The sequence below is a fragment of the Carya illinoinensis genome, chromosome 11 (genome assembly GCF_018687715.1).
Source record: "Carya illinoinensis cultivar Pawnee chromosome 11, C.illinoinensisPawnee_v1, whole genome shotgun sequence".
Lineage (NCBI taxonomy): Eukaryota > Viridiplantae > Streptophyta > Magnoliopsida > Fagales > Juglandaceae > Carya > Carya illinoinensis.
In genome coordinates this window covers 25,830,854-25,844,620 of record NC_056762.1, presented here as the reverse complement: position 1 = coordinate 25,844,620, position 13,767 = coordinate 25,830,854, and the positions used below count along the sequence as shown (strand labels likewise).

Genomic DNA, 13,767 nt, shown 5'->3' with positions numbered 1-13,767 from the left:
ACATGCAGCAACTAGCCTCAACTGTAGTGCATCTCACCACCCCATGGCGAGCAACACCATGCCAAATCCCCACAAGTGCAGACGATATCTCTCAACTATTAGCTACGTACATGACAAGCAAAACCTTTGGGCAAGTAATGAAAGTAGTTTCATTACTAACAAACCAGACCAACTCCTCTAAGCAAGCAATAAGACCAATGCCTATCAACAAGCAAAAGTTCAACAGTCTCAACCATGCAAGATTATTGCTATAAAAAGCACTCATGGATGGACAAATTCTCCATGCAAAAATCATTTAGCAGCGAACAATCCCAATAGAGAAAAATGGAAAGCAGCAGCAAAATTCCTCTAGAATATACTTTGTTGGAAATCACCCGCTTGGCATGCAATTCCACTTACAAAGCCCCTCTTGGGCATCTTAATTTGTCTTCATCAGAATAGACCATTTGGTATCACGGGCATCCGAGGCCTTCATTAATGCCAAAGCATGGCTAGTCACGGGCATCACCTATTTACCACCAGCCTTTACCACACTCTAGCAAAATGGCTCAGGTTTACAAATCTCAAACTTGTAATTTATATTATACTAACCTATGCGGTTTTTGGTGAAAACTTCTCAGGGCAATCAAACTCAACTTTCTGCCACAAAAGTGCAGTCAAGCATCCCCTCAAACACCAAAGGCATGTCAAGAACTTGCGGTGCAACCAAATAGGTGTAAAGGTCAAGAGATCCCATGACCCCCATACCTATCCACCAAAGACAAGTCAAGGACTCGCGATACAGCCAAAGCAGCCACATGGGCATGGAGGTTGATGAGTGCACGAAAATGCACTCTAAGTACCCTATTATTGAATTAAAATGCTAAAATGTGAATATAAATCATAGAAATTAATGTGTATTCTTGAATTTCATTTATATTTATGTTGGGATACTCTAAACAGTTTTTTTATGTTTAATTTCAGAGTTTATAAAAGAGCAAGTCAAATTCAAAGGAGGAGTTTCATGGGGTTTGAGAGAAATTTGGATCAAGAAAAAAAGAAAAAAAATCAAAAAAGGAAACTGCAAGAAGTCCAAATTCAAAATTTGCTAAGAGACAATCTGAATATACTTTAGTATTTTGACCGTAAAGTTTTATTCACATGTCAGATTGATGCGATTCTTAATGTATTAGGAAGCTATCTTAAAGGGCTATAAATTTGTCTCTAATAAAGATTTATAAATTCGAACTCCTAAAGTGTGTACGTGGCTACCAAGATGAGTCCTAAAATTTAAGCGATTTTTTTTTATGTGGAAATTATGAAGACATTAGGATTTCTTTCCTACCCTATATAAGTATATAATTAGCACGAAATAGAGGGAGAGGAGAGGCACAAAAGGCAAATTTGAATAGAGGAAAAAATCACTTCCATGACCGTCGTTCACTTCAATTTTCTCTTGGGATTTTTGTTGTCCATTAAATTTATGGATTACTAAATTCTCAAATAGAGTTAGGGATGATCTTGCACATTAGATGGTATTTTTAATTTATTATTAATTTATATATTTAATTTCAATTATTAAAACACTTTTGTTTTATCATTCTTAATTCATTATTGATGTTTTCTTATCCGAATAATTATGAAATTTATTCTATTTATGGATTCAGTCATGTTTTTTCTATTGAATGGATTGGTTCTTTGATTATGTTTGGATCAATTATTTATCTATATTGATTTAACTCTTTGATGCAATATCGCTCCCTGAGTATATTATCGTCGTTGGATTTTTTCAATAGGGATAGTAATTTACGTATTTTAAAAGTGGTGGATGATTTTACAAAGGGTTACATTTGATTTAATATTGGTTTATAAATTTATACCTTCCGATTGATAATTTTGGGAATTGAGTTTCTAATTGAGTTATCCAATGAATTAAGAATAATTAAAATACCAGATTTGTGCAAGAGATTCCCAATACTCTACTATTCGTCAAATTTGAGTACTTTTCCGTTAATCAATTTGCTTTACTTTAATTTGCATTTAAAATTAATCTTTATTCTCTATTAATCATTTAATATTTTTCTTTAGTTTTTTTGTTTCTTCTACTATTCTTTTAATTTGTCCTCATGTGAAATAGACACCCTAAAGTTGTGCTCTAACTACCGCGTTATTCTTTAGGCATAATCAAATTTTGGCGTCGTTGCCGAGGAGACGGTAGAAAAATTGTTAGATAGTTTTTCTTTTCAGTAGTTTGTAAAGGCGGTAATTTCGTTCATTCTTTTAGCTTGTTACATCTTTATTTTTTTTATAGTTTTATTTTTTTTAGGGTTGCGTTTTTCTCTACCTTGCATGCACAGGTATAGCCTTAGGTCGATTTGCTTGTAGACAGAATCAGAGTCAGAGTCTAATTTTTCTAATCATTTGTTTGATAATTTTTCTAATTCTGAAGAAATGAGTGAACACAGAGATCAACCCACTAGGACCCTTCAGGATTACCTACACCCTACACGCACAGCCACACCATCATGCATCATGTTTCCAGTTAATACTCGCCAACTGGATTTTAAAACAAGGATGATACAGTTACTCCCAACTTTTCATGGCTTAGAAAATGAAAATCCATATGTGCACATTAGGGAGTTTGAGAAAGTAGTTACAACTTTTCATAGTCAAAATGCAACTGAAGACATTGTGAGACTTAAGTTCTTTTCTTTCTCTTTGAAGCATAGAGCTAAGCGTTAGCTATACTCACTGAGACCATGATCTATTGGGTCATGAAATGAGATGACCCAGGTCTTCTTTAATAAATACTTTCCCCAACATACGACCAATGCTTTAAAAAGGCAAATCTCCACCTTTGTACAAAAAGATAATGAGACTTTCTATCAGTCTTGGGAAAGATTTAAAGAGTTGTTGAGTATGTGTCCTCACCATGGGTATGAGAATTGGTGCTTAGTGATCTATTTTTATGAGGGACTTACACCTAGAGAGCGTCAATTTGTGGATATGATGTGTAATGGTGAGTTCTTACAGAAAGATCCTGATGAGGCCATAGAATACCTCAATGAGCTTGTTGAAAAAGCTCACACTTGGACTCAACCTAGTGCTACTGAGAGCACAAATAGGTCACGACCTACAGGAAACCCAATGGTGGTGGAATTTACCACCTCAGGGAAAAGAATAACCTAAAGGCTAAAGTTGAGATGTTCACTAGGGAGCTAGGGGTGTTGAAGAATAAAGACTTAAAGCCAACACACGTGACTAATCATGCAGAGCCTTTTAGACCATGTTTTGTGTGTGGCGGGGTTGATCATCTTGCCCAAGAGTGTCCCACATTTGCTGATATGAGAGGGATATATGAGGAATAATGTAATGCCTTATGTATGTACTTAAGCCTGTTGCACCTTTCTTTGATACCTACAATCCTAGATGGTGCAATCACTCCGATTTTAGTTAGAAATCTGAAAACCAGCAGCCTGCACAACCCCTTAGATCATATCCTACACCTTCATCTTCAAGGAGCCCCTTAAAAGATACTTTACATGCTTTTATTGAGGCACAGAGTAAAACTAATCAAAAATTTGAATATTTGATTATGCAGGTTGTTGAAGAAAATAACGAAATAAAGAGTCATATATTCAAGATAATGAGCTCCTTGAGTGTGAATGAGCGTGGCAAGTTTTCTTCTCAAGCTCAATCTGCACCCCAAGGTCAGCATATGGCACAAAAAAATTGGAAAGAGGTCAATGTCATTGTGACAAGAAGTGGTAAATCCTTACACATCCTAACAACTGATAAGCCAGAGGATGTTGAAAAGAATCAAAGCAATGATAGTACCGAGTTCCCTAAAGAAGCCGAGGTAATCAAGAGTCCACTTAAGGTACCATTTCTCAAGCTTTAAAATCTGGTATGCGAACTTTGGATTCTAGTAATGAAATCTTGGAGAACCTCAGGCAGGTAAAGATTAACCTTCCTCTTTTGCATGTTATTAAACAAGTTCCCACTTATGCAAAAGTTCTTAAAGATTTGTGTACAGTTAAGAGGAAGCACCATATTAAGAAGACAACATTTTTGACAGAGCAAGTTAGTGCTCTGATTGAGCAGAAAATTTCTCCTAAGTACAAGGATCCTGGTTGTCCAACGATTGCATGTAATATTGGGAATCATGAGTTTGGACAAGCCTTACTAGATTTAGGAGCTAGTGTTAATTTGATGCCTTATTCCATTTATTTCCAGATTGGTTTGGGTGAAATTAAGCCTACTTTTGTTGTGTTTCAGTTGGCTGATCGTTCAATTAAGAAATCGAGAAGGATAGTTGCGGATGTTTTGATCCAAATTGACAAGTTTTATTATCCTATTGATTTCTTTATTTTGGACACTTAATCAGTTGTTGAATCTAACTCTAAGGTTCCTCTCATATTAGTAGACATTTCCTTACTACAACTAATGCACTTATAAATTGAATGAAACTATCTTTTGGAAACATGACTATAGAGGTCAACATTTTCCATATTGAGAAACAGCCAATAGATGACGAGTGCCACCAAACATACATGATGTGACGCCCCCAACTCCCACGTACGGACACGTGGAAATCGAGGCAGCGGGATGATAACAAAACGGGTCACACATCCCATCGCCAAGTGCCAAGTGTGTGTACATGCAACAAGTGTACAATAAAATTCACGCAGCGGTAATAAAAGTCTTATAACTGAGTACCAAAATTTTTTTGTTTAAATACAAACTCGTTTAAAGCACACATAATAAAATATTACAAGTCTCAAATATTGTTTCAAAAACAAATTACAAGACATAAAAACTATTAGAGACAATTTTTAACATGAAATCTCCAAATCAAAACTCTGGCTGAGCAGCCTCCTCGGGCTCAGCCTCCTCCTCCTCCTCAACATCTGCATCAAAATCTATGGTACCAAAATGGTGCCGCAGGTAAATAATAATCCAAACGCCACAAGATAAAAATATATTATACTCAACAATATGCATGAAAGATGCCAAATGCACATATCTCAAAAATCTATATTTTTTTTCACGCACACCAAAATCCCATTTTGGCCCAAAACATAACATTTAAAACAAGTAATTGCCATTATCCTAGATAATGGCCCAAACCAAGAAAACCACAATTTTCCTAAACAATGGATCACAATAATCTCAAACAAAACCTCGCCATTTTTCCAGAAAATGGCCCATATCCAGTATCCAAAATCAGTTCCAATTTAATGTATGCACCATGATCTCCCCTAGAGATCATCGACACACTCTGGCTCGTGCCACACCGCAGATAACGACTACTCATGTGACACCTAAACGAGTGATGTCCATTCTCACGTCCAGCGCGTACCTGGACCAGGCTATCCTCTAGTCCCCGCTAGCCGAGGGACCACGGAGTCGGCACGACAGCATTACCGTATTGTGCGATCCGGTTGTCGCCTAGCGACAACCCAGGGGATGTCACTCAGTATTATCCACTCCCGAATGACCAAAGGAGCTCCACCGAGATAATACCCCATCCCGGCTTGAGGTCGTGATACACACGCACCTGAAAATCTATTTACATAGATAAAACCAATTTTTCTCAATTTAATACATGCACTTGAATGCACCATGAAATGCACACCTCAAGACACAATTTATCCAACAAAACCCAACATCAACAATAACCAAACAACTCCGTCCTCAAATCCATCCGACCCCCGACTCATCGGACTCAATCCGGAATAACCAACCAGTTAATGAATTTATTGTAAAAGTATTAATATATTTAAATCTAAAATAGAGTTTGAAAAATACTTATAGTGCTTTAAAGGTAAATTTCTAGAAGATCAAACACCAACTTTAACTCCCAAAATTAGCTTGAAAATAAATTACCAAAAATACAATTTTTGGGACTAAAATGGGTTTCGAAAACAAAGGAGTTTAAAGGTGGAATTTTTGGATTTAAATGACAGATTTTTCTAAAACAAAACTTGAAGATGATGACTAGAAATATAGTTACACGGCAAGGGAGACAATGGGCAAGAGCACACGCATGGCTTGCTCAAAATCAAGGCACAAAAATAAGTCTTTCAAACACAACTAGGACCTGAAATTACTAGAGGAAAAGGAGGGAAAAACGAGCAAGAAATTGAAGCCAAAAACAGAGTATAATTTTGGTACAAAACAGAGTATTAATGCACCCGAAAATCACAATGGTTAACCCACAATCTTGCACACGAAAAACCTAAGAAAAAGAAAGAAACTAAGCATGGAAGTGTGGCTAAAAATAGAGCATTGGCTCACGGATTCACCTGAACGAAAATGGAGGAGGATTTCGGTTCAAAAGTTGAAGAAGGTGCAGAAAATTTCCTAGGGAAGAAGAAGATCAACCGGCCCAACAAGAGGGGAAGAAAAGAAGATAAAACCAAAAGAAATGAAGAGAAGAATGAAGGAGAAGCAGCAGCAGCTGACAGAAATGAAGAGGATGAAAAGAAGGAGGTGGACGGCACTGGAGGAGAAGGAAAAGAAGAAGAAGAAGAAGAAACCCTAAGGCACTAAAACGATGCCGTTTTCGGTAAGTTGAGGGGCTAGGCTTGTGGGTCACGGGCTGGGCTCGCAAATGGTTGGGTTTGGGTCCGAAAATACAAGAAAATGAAAAATAAAGAGTCCAACCCAAAATACAAAGAACCAAGAAATAAAAAGGTTCAATAATAATAACTAAAAGCTAAGTAAAAACACTACAACTCAATATTATTAAAGTAAAATATTTAAAGCCCAACAATAGAATATATAAAGCATAAAGTAATTAAAATGTGAAATAGTAACTAATAACAAGAAAGCACATTAAAATAATTTACACAACTTAAAATCATAAAATGAACCCAACGAATAAAACATTAAATTTAAAACAAAAGAGTCATAAATCATAATAAATAAAATAATCTTTCTATACAAATACACGTAAAAATGGGGTATCACACATGACTGATGCACTCATAGGCAAGGGAGTTCACACAACTCATGATTTTGATCCCCTTGAATATTTCTTTATGAATTCTGAGTTTGATACTACTAGTGATTCATCTGATGTTATTGATATTTGTGCCATTTTTTATGAAACTCATGATTATGGCACACAGACTTGGTAACAGAAATTTGAAGAATTGCCTAAAAAAGGTGAAAAACAGATTCTTGTAAATATGAAGCACCAAGAGTTAAATTGAAATATTTGCCTAAGTCTAAAGTCTATAAGGTTAAAATGAAGGCGTTTCATGATAAAAAATATTCTTAAGAAGATGTTTGAACCTAATGACTGAATATACTAATATGATTTTAGATTTCACAGGCACCAAGGAAAACTTTAGTTTAGGTGGACTGGCCCCTTTGTAGTGAAAAGTATTTTTGGAAACGGTGCGATAGAAATAGAGGATCCTAAGAATGGTCGAATCTTTAAAGTAAATGGTCAACGCCTTAAAGTATTAATTGATAGGCAAGTTTCGAAAGTAGAAGACATTCCACTTGTGGATCCGGTCTATCAACCTTGACCACACCACCCATGTATTTTTTTTCTTTATTTGTTTTGTTTGTTTTGTTTTATTTTCAATTTCTCTTATTTTTTTTCTTTTCCTTTTTGTTTTCTATTGTTTTCTGTTGTTTTCTTTGTTTTTGTTTGCATGATAGTTTTATTTCATCATTTCAGGTTTCCATCTTTGATGTTTAGCAAGCTACCCACGTCACTCATCAGGTGTATTCAACCCTTTTCAGTTACTCTCCATTCAATTTTGATTCTTAAATATTGAGAACAATATTTCATTTAAGTTGGGGGTGGTGGTGCAAGTTTAGTATTTAAAATGCTTGTTGGAACTCTGTGGCATATTTTCATGTGTCAATTTTTTTAATTTGCATCGCACGTGCATCCTTTTCACATGTGTACTCATTCTCATTCATAACCATCTTCGTGAATTCACCAAACCCACCATAATCATTTTCTACTGAAGTATTCACAGAACCCCTAATGCACTCATCCAAGTTTTGTGGTAAGATGGTGGTTTGACACATGCAGTTAGAGAATTCTTTTGCTTAAGTATTCATGTGAGTTTGGAGATGATTGGGAGCATACAAATGCAGTAAATTGTGATAAGTGTCTATTGATCTGTTGAATTGGGCACTTCTTTTGAAAATATCATTACATGATTTGTGGTAAGATGGTGGATATACTTCGAATATGACAAATGTCAACTTAGGGTCCTTTCAAGCTAACACTTTCCATCATAATCCACTAGTAGCCAACTTTGAGTCAATAAACACATGTAGCTTTTTCTTTTCATATGCCCATATCATCCATACCTCTCCACATTGGAGTATAACCTATACACTAATTTTTCTACCATTTTTACTTCCAAGTGTATACTAAGTGTGAAATTTGTATTTTCTTTCTTTTATTTTATTCTTTTCATTTTAAAAAAAGAAGAAAAAAAAGAAGAGTACAAGTTGCAAAGTGTTCAATTGAGTGAGCTCCGAAAAAAAAAAAAGTTGGTGGAAATGACAAGAATATCAAAGTGGCATGTGTTTGTCTTCATCAAATTGTTGAGAGAGAGAGAGAGAGAGAGAGAGAGAGAGAGAAGATGAAGAAAAAGGAAAAACATTATTATTTAATGATTTGAAAATTTAGAGAGTACATCAAATGAGAAGTGTGATCTATTGAGATATTTAATAAAATTTCTTTTGTATGTATGTACTTGGAAGTTTTTGAATCCCTCTCATCATTTTTTTTTTATATAGCCTCGAACCCAAGTCACGTTACAACCTTTTGTGTTAACCTTCTAATCCTAAGTAAGTTTTTGGAAAGACTGGTGGAAGTCTCATTTGTTAGTGTTTCTATCATAAGATCAATATTTGCTTGTTGCTTATATATAATTGCCTAATTCCCTATAAGAGTGTGTATACACCCCTTATCAACTCTATAGAGAGAATCTTCACATGAAACACTTTTATACTTGTGAGTTATGGAGTTGAACCTTTCGCATGAGATGTTCTTAATGTTGCATGTGTTAAGATTTATGGTAAGATGATTATGGATTGGAAAATACGCACACACTCCGTGGATGGCTATAGGTGGATTGCTTGTGGTAGGGTTAATGGATTCCTTAAATTGTTTTGATGTGTGAATCTGGAAAGTGTGACTTGGTGGTGTTTGTGTGTGATTTTCTTTGGTCTCTCTTGTTGTTTTGACATGAAAATTGCTAGGGACTAGCACTGAGTAAGTTGAGGGTGTGATGAGTGCGCGAAAGTACACTCTAAATACCCTATTATTGAATTAAAATACTAGAATGTGAATAGAAATCATAAAAATTAATATGCATTTTTTAATTGAGTTTTTATTTATGTTGGAATATTCCTAAACAGTTTTTTTATGTTTAATTTCAGAGTTTAGAAAAGAACAAGTCAAAGCCCAGTCAAATTCAAATGAGGAGCTTCATGGGGTTTGAGAGCAATTTAGATCAAGAAAAAAAGAAAAAAAAATCACAAAAGGAAACTGCAAGAAGTCTAAATCTGAAATTTGATAGGAGATAGTTTGGACATACTTCAATATTTTGACTGTAACGTTTTACTCACATACGATCCTTAATGCATTAGAAAGTTATCTTAAAGAGCTATAAATTTATCTCTAATAAGGATTTTTAAATTCAAACTCCTAAAGTGCATACGTGGCTGCCAAGATGAGTCCTAAAATTTAGGAGATTTTTTCATGCGAAAATTATGAAAAAAATAGGGTTTCTTTCCTATTATATATAAGCATATCATTAGCACGAAATAGAGGGGGATGAGAGGCATAAGAGATAGATTAGAAGAGAAGAGAAAATCACTTCCATAGCCGCCGTTCACTTCAGTTTTCTCTTAAGATTTTTATTGTCCATTAAATTTATGGATAACTAAATTCTCAAGTAGGGTTAGGGATGATCTTGCACATTAGATGATATTTTTAATTTATTCTTAATTTATATATTTGATTTTCTATTATTAAAACGCTTTTACTTTATCATTCTTAATTCATTGTTGATGTTTTCTTCTCCGAATAATCATGGAATTTATTCTATTTATGGATTCAGTCATACTTTTTCTATTGAATGGATTAGTTCTTTGATTATGTTTGGATCAATTATTTATGTATATTGATTTAGTTCTTTGCTACAATATCATTCCCTGAGTATATTATCATCATTGGATTTTCTCAATAGGAATAGTAATTTATGTATTTTAAAAGTGATGAATGATTTTTCAAAGGGTTACATTTGATTTAATTTTGGTTTATAAATCTGTACCTTTCGATTGAGAATTTTGAGAATTGAGTTCCTAATTAAGTTATCTAATGAATTAAGAATAATTAAAATACCAGATTTGTACAAAGGATTCCCGATGCTCTACCGTTCATCAAATTTGAGTACTTTTTCCGTTAATCACTTTACTTCACTTTAATTTGCATTTAAAATTATTTTTTGTTCTCTATTAATCATTTAATATTTTTCTTTAGTTTCTTTGTTCCTTTTGCTATTCTTTTAATTTGTCTCATTGTAGAATAGACACCTTAAAATTATGTTACAACTACCGTGTTATTTTTTGGACGTAATTAGAGGTCAAAAGACCCCACGACCCCCATACCTAGCCACCAAAGATGAGTCAAGGACTCGCAGTGTAGACAAATGGGCATGGAGGTCAAGAGACCCCACGATCCCCATACTTAGCCACCAAAGATGAGTCAAGAACTCGCAGTGCAGCCAGAAGGGTATGGAGGTCGAAAGACCCCACGACCCCCAGACAGTTAGCCATTAGTGTCGAGTTACACACTTGCGATGCAACCAAAAAGGGAGTCAAAAGGCCCTATAACCCCCAACAGTTAGCCACCAGTGTCGAGTTACACACTCGCAATGCAACCAAAAAAGACTTGAAGGTCAAAAAATCCCATAACCCCTCCAACAGTTAGCCACTATTGTCAAGTTACACCCTCGCGGTGCAACCAAAAAGGGCATGGAGGTCAAAAGACCCTACAACCCCCAACAGTTAGCCACCAATGTTGAGTTACACACTCGCGGTACAACCAAAAAGGGCGTGGAGGTTAAAAGACCTCACGACCCCCAAACAGTAGACACCAATGTTGAGTTTAAAACTTGCGGTGCTAATGAAAAAGGGAAAGGTCAAGGACTGCCTGACCTCTCTCACCTAGATAGCAATACAAGCACAACATTTTCTCCATCATACGCCAAGTGTTTATGCTCGTGCCACAACTGCCGCCAGCAAATTACCTTCAGGAACTAGCCACCGAGCTCTACAACCGCATCGCGTGGGTTTCCTTCTGGAATGAGTCAACGGACTTAGCAACCACCTATTGTTGACTTAGGGAGTCGACGGGCTTCCTGACCACTTAAGCACGGGTTACTACAACACCAACAATAAAACGACAACACCAATGACAAAATAGACAACAAATCTGGAATCACACAGGAAACTAGAGACCAATTATCAAAATTTATTTTGCAAATTATTGACTTGAAGATTCTTAAGGCCTTCTAAGACTTCACAAGAGTATGGAGATGCCTATACACTAACTAATATGGCCCCTCAATAGGGTAGGGAAAAACAAAAGCAAGCAGGCGCCCACGAGCTTGTAGGGTAAAAGTCAAGTATAGGGAATGCAAAGTATTTAATTTACCATGTGCTAGCACAAAAGAAGATTAGTGGGATAACTGGAAGGGATATTTGTACCCTCTAGTAGTCAAGCCTACAACTTATAATTTAGCTAAGAGATAAAGTTAAGAAAAGTTAAGACAGATTGCCTCAGATCCTAAGAGGAAATAAACTCAGGTTCCTAATAGAAGAAAGACTTAGACTTCTAAAAGGAAATGGTTTCACAAGGCTAATTTGACTTCCATCACTCTAAGGAAATAACCTCTATAAATAGCCTACATGAGGTAACAAATTCTTGACTTGATTTACTTTATCTTCTACATACACTTATTCTTATATTATTATTCTGATTTTAGCATCAGAGTGGTGTAAAACACATCCTTAACAGGCAAAAATTAGCCTCACCTTACAATATTCTAATTCCAAAGTCCCTGAGTCTTCACTCACTGAGGCCTATATAAAATTGAGTCTTAGCCTCAATAACCTAGCTTGGGCTATGATAACACATATGCCCTTTTTTTATTTATTTTATTTTATTTTAAAAAAAAACTTCCATTACTATTATCTTTGTCCAGATTAATAAAATCCTTGTTCTTTTCCATAATATTGTCCTCTTGCTTTTCTTTTCCAAGTAGACAGTTTTGAAGACTTAGAAAAAGAAAGCACCTAATTATTAGAGAGATCTTCTGGGGAGTTAATAGAGACTTTACCAATGGAGTAATCATTAATTGTAGATATTGTATTTTGTTATCGTACTTCAAGTTTTATTTGATTATTTTATTCAACTTTCAACTTTCACCTTAACTCAATTCAACATTCAAGCCGGCCTCGTAAAGTTAGTCTCCTACCGAGAGAATAGGTAGGCTTCCTTGCTTGACTTTTTTATCTTCTAGGATTCCTAGCTCAAATCAGAATAAAGAGCATTGCTCCCTCAAAACAGAATAATATTTCAATGCTCATTACTTATGTATAATTTTTCAAAGGCCTAACAAATATATTTGACAAACTGAAGATTGCTAGCCTGATAAAAGTTTACTGTCAAACTGTCTTTGAATCTAACAAATCGATTTTGAGCTGCAAACCATATAAACTCAGTAGTAATTTCACCACATAGGATAAAGTGGTAAGTCAATTCTTATTTTTAGTGTGATCAATCTTACAATCTATTAGAAATCCAAAGACATATGTGCTCATTACTTATGTTTTTCTTAAAAAATCATCTCAGATTTATCTACTAGCTTTGACTACGTACCTTTTGTGAAATTTTATCTGAAGGCTCTGCATGTGGATTCTTCATGCCATTTCATAACTACATAACCTAGCTAAAAGTTCCTTTCAACTAGAGGGATATTTGCCCTCTAAGCAATCTCTCCATAGAAAGTTCCTTTCAACTAGAGGGATATTTGCCTTCCATAAAATTGTCCACAGTGCACTTCTATTATTAAAGCAAGAAGGTTGATCCTTTGATAGTTCTACCAATTATTTTTGAAAATGGTAAACATTTCTCACCGTGAACTAACCATTAGAAGAGCAATGCCATATTAATTTATCTGGTTTATTAGTGTAATTAATTGGAATCTTCACAACGATCTAAGCTTTCTACCTCGAGAAAATTCCTGCAATTAGAGAAGCCCTCCATTGATTAGTATCTTGATCAATTAGCTCATAAATTTTTGCATTCTCGTCAATGAACTTTACTGCACTTTGAATTATGAAAGAAGTGGATTTTGGAATCCACTTATATTTCCAAATATGGACTTCTCTTCCATTTTTATTTCTTCAATAAATACCCTATTTCACATTTGAATTTTCTATTTTGAGAATTGGGTGATATGTCATTAGGCCATTAGACTCTTGGCTAAGTATCCTTATTAATTTAATGATGGAAAACGAGTATCCTTCTCCATTCCAAACGAAGTGCATTAATATATTCATATATTAAGCTCATTAATATATATTTTACGGGTAATATAACTTATGGGCTAAATTGATGCAAATTCAAAATGAAAGTTATTTTATTAAATAAAATATAATTAAGAAATACTAGCCAAATTGAATTATTAATTTATTAGGATGCTAATTCAGCTGTGAAAAAAGAAAAATGCATTA

The 13,767-nt window shown here is 34.9% G+C and overlaps 1 non-coding gene across 1 annotated transcript; it reads right to left on the bottom strand.

The window, feature by feature from the left end:
- Positions 1 to 2,810: 2,810 nt before the first annotated feature.
- Positions 2,811 to 2,918, bottom strand: LOC122283517. The gene has a single exon (XR_006230918.1). It is a non-coding gene; the product is annotated as a small nucleolar RNA R71 (small nucleolar RNA).
- Positions 2,919 to 13,767: the final 10,849 nt, after the last annotated feature.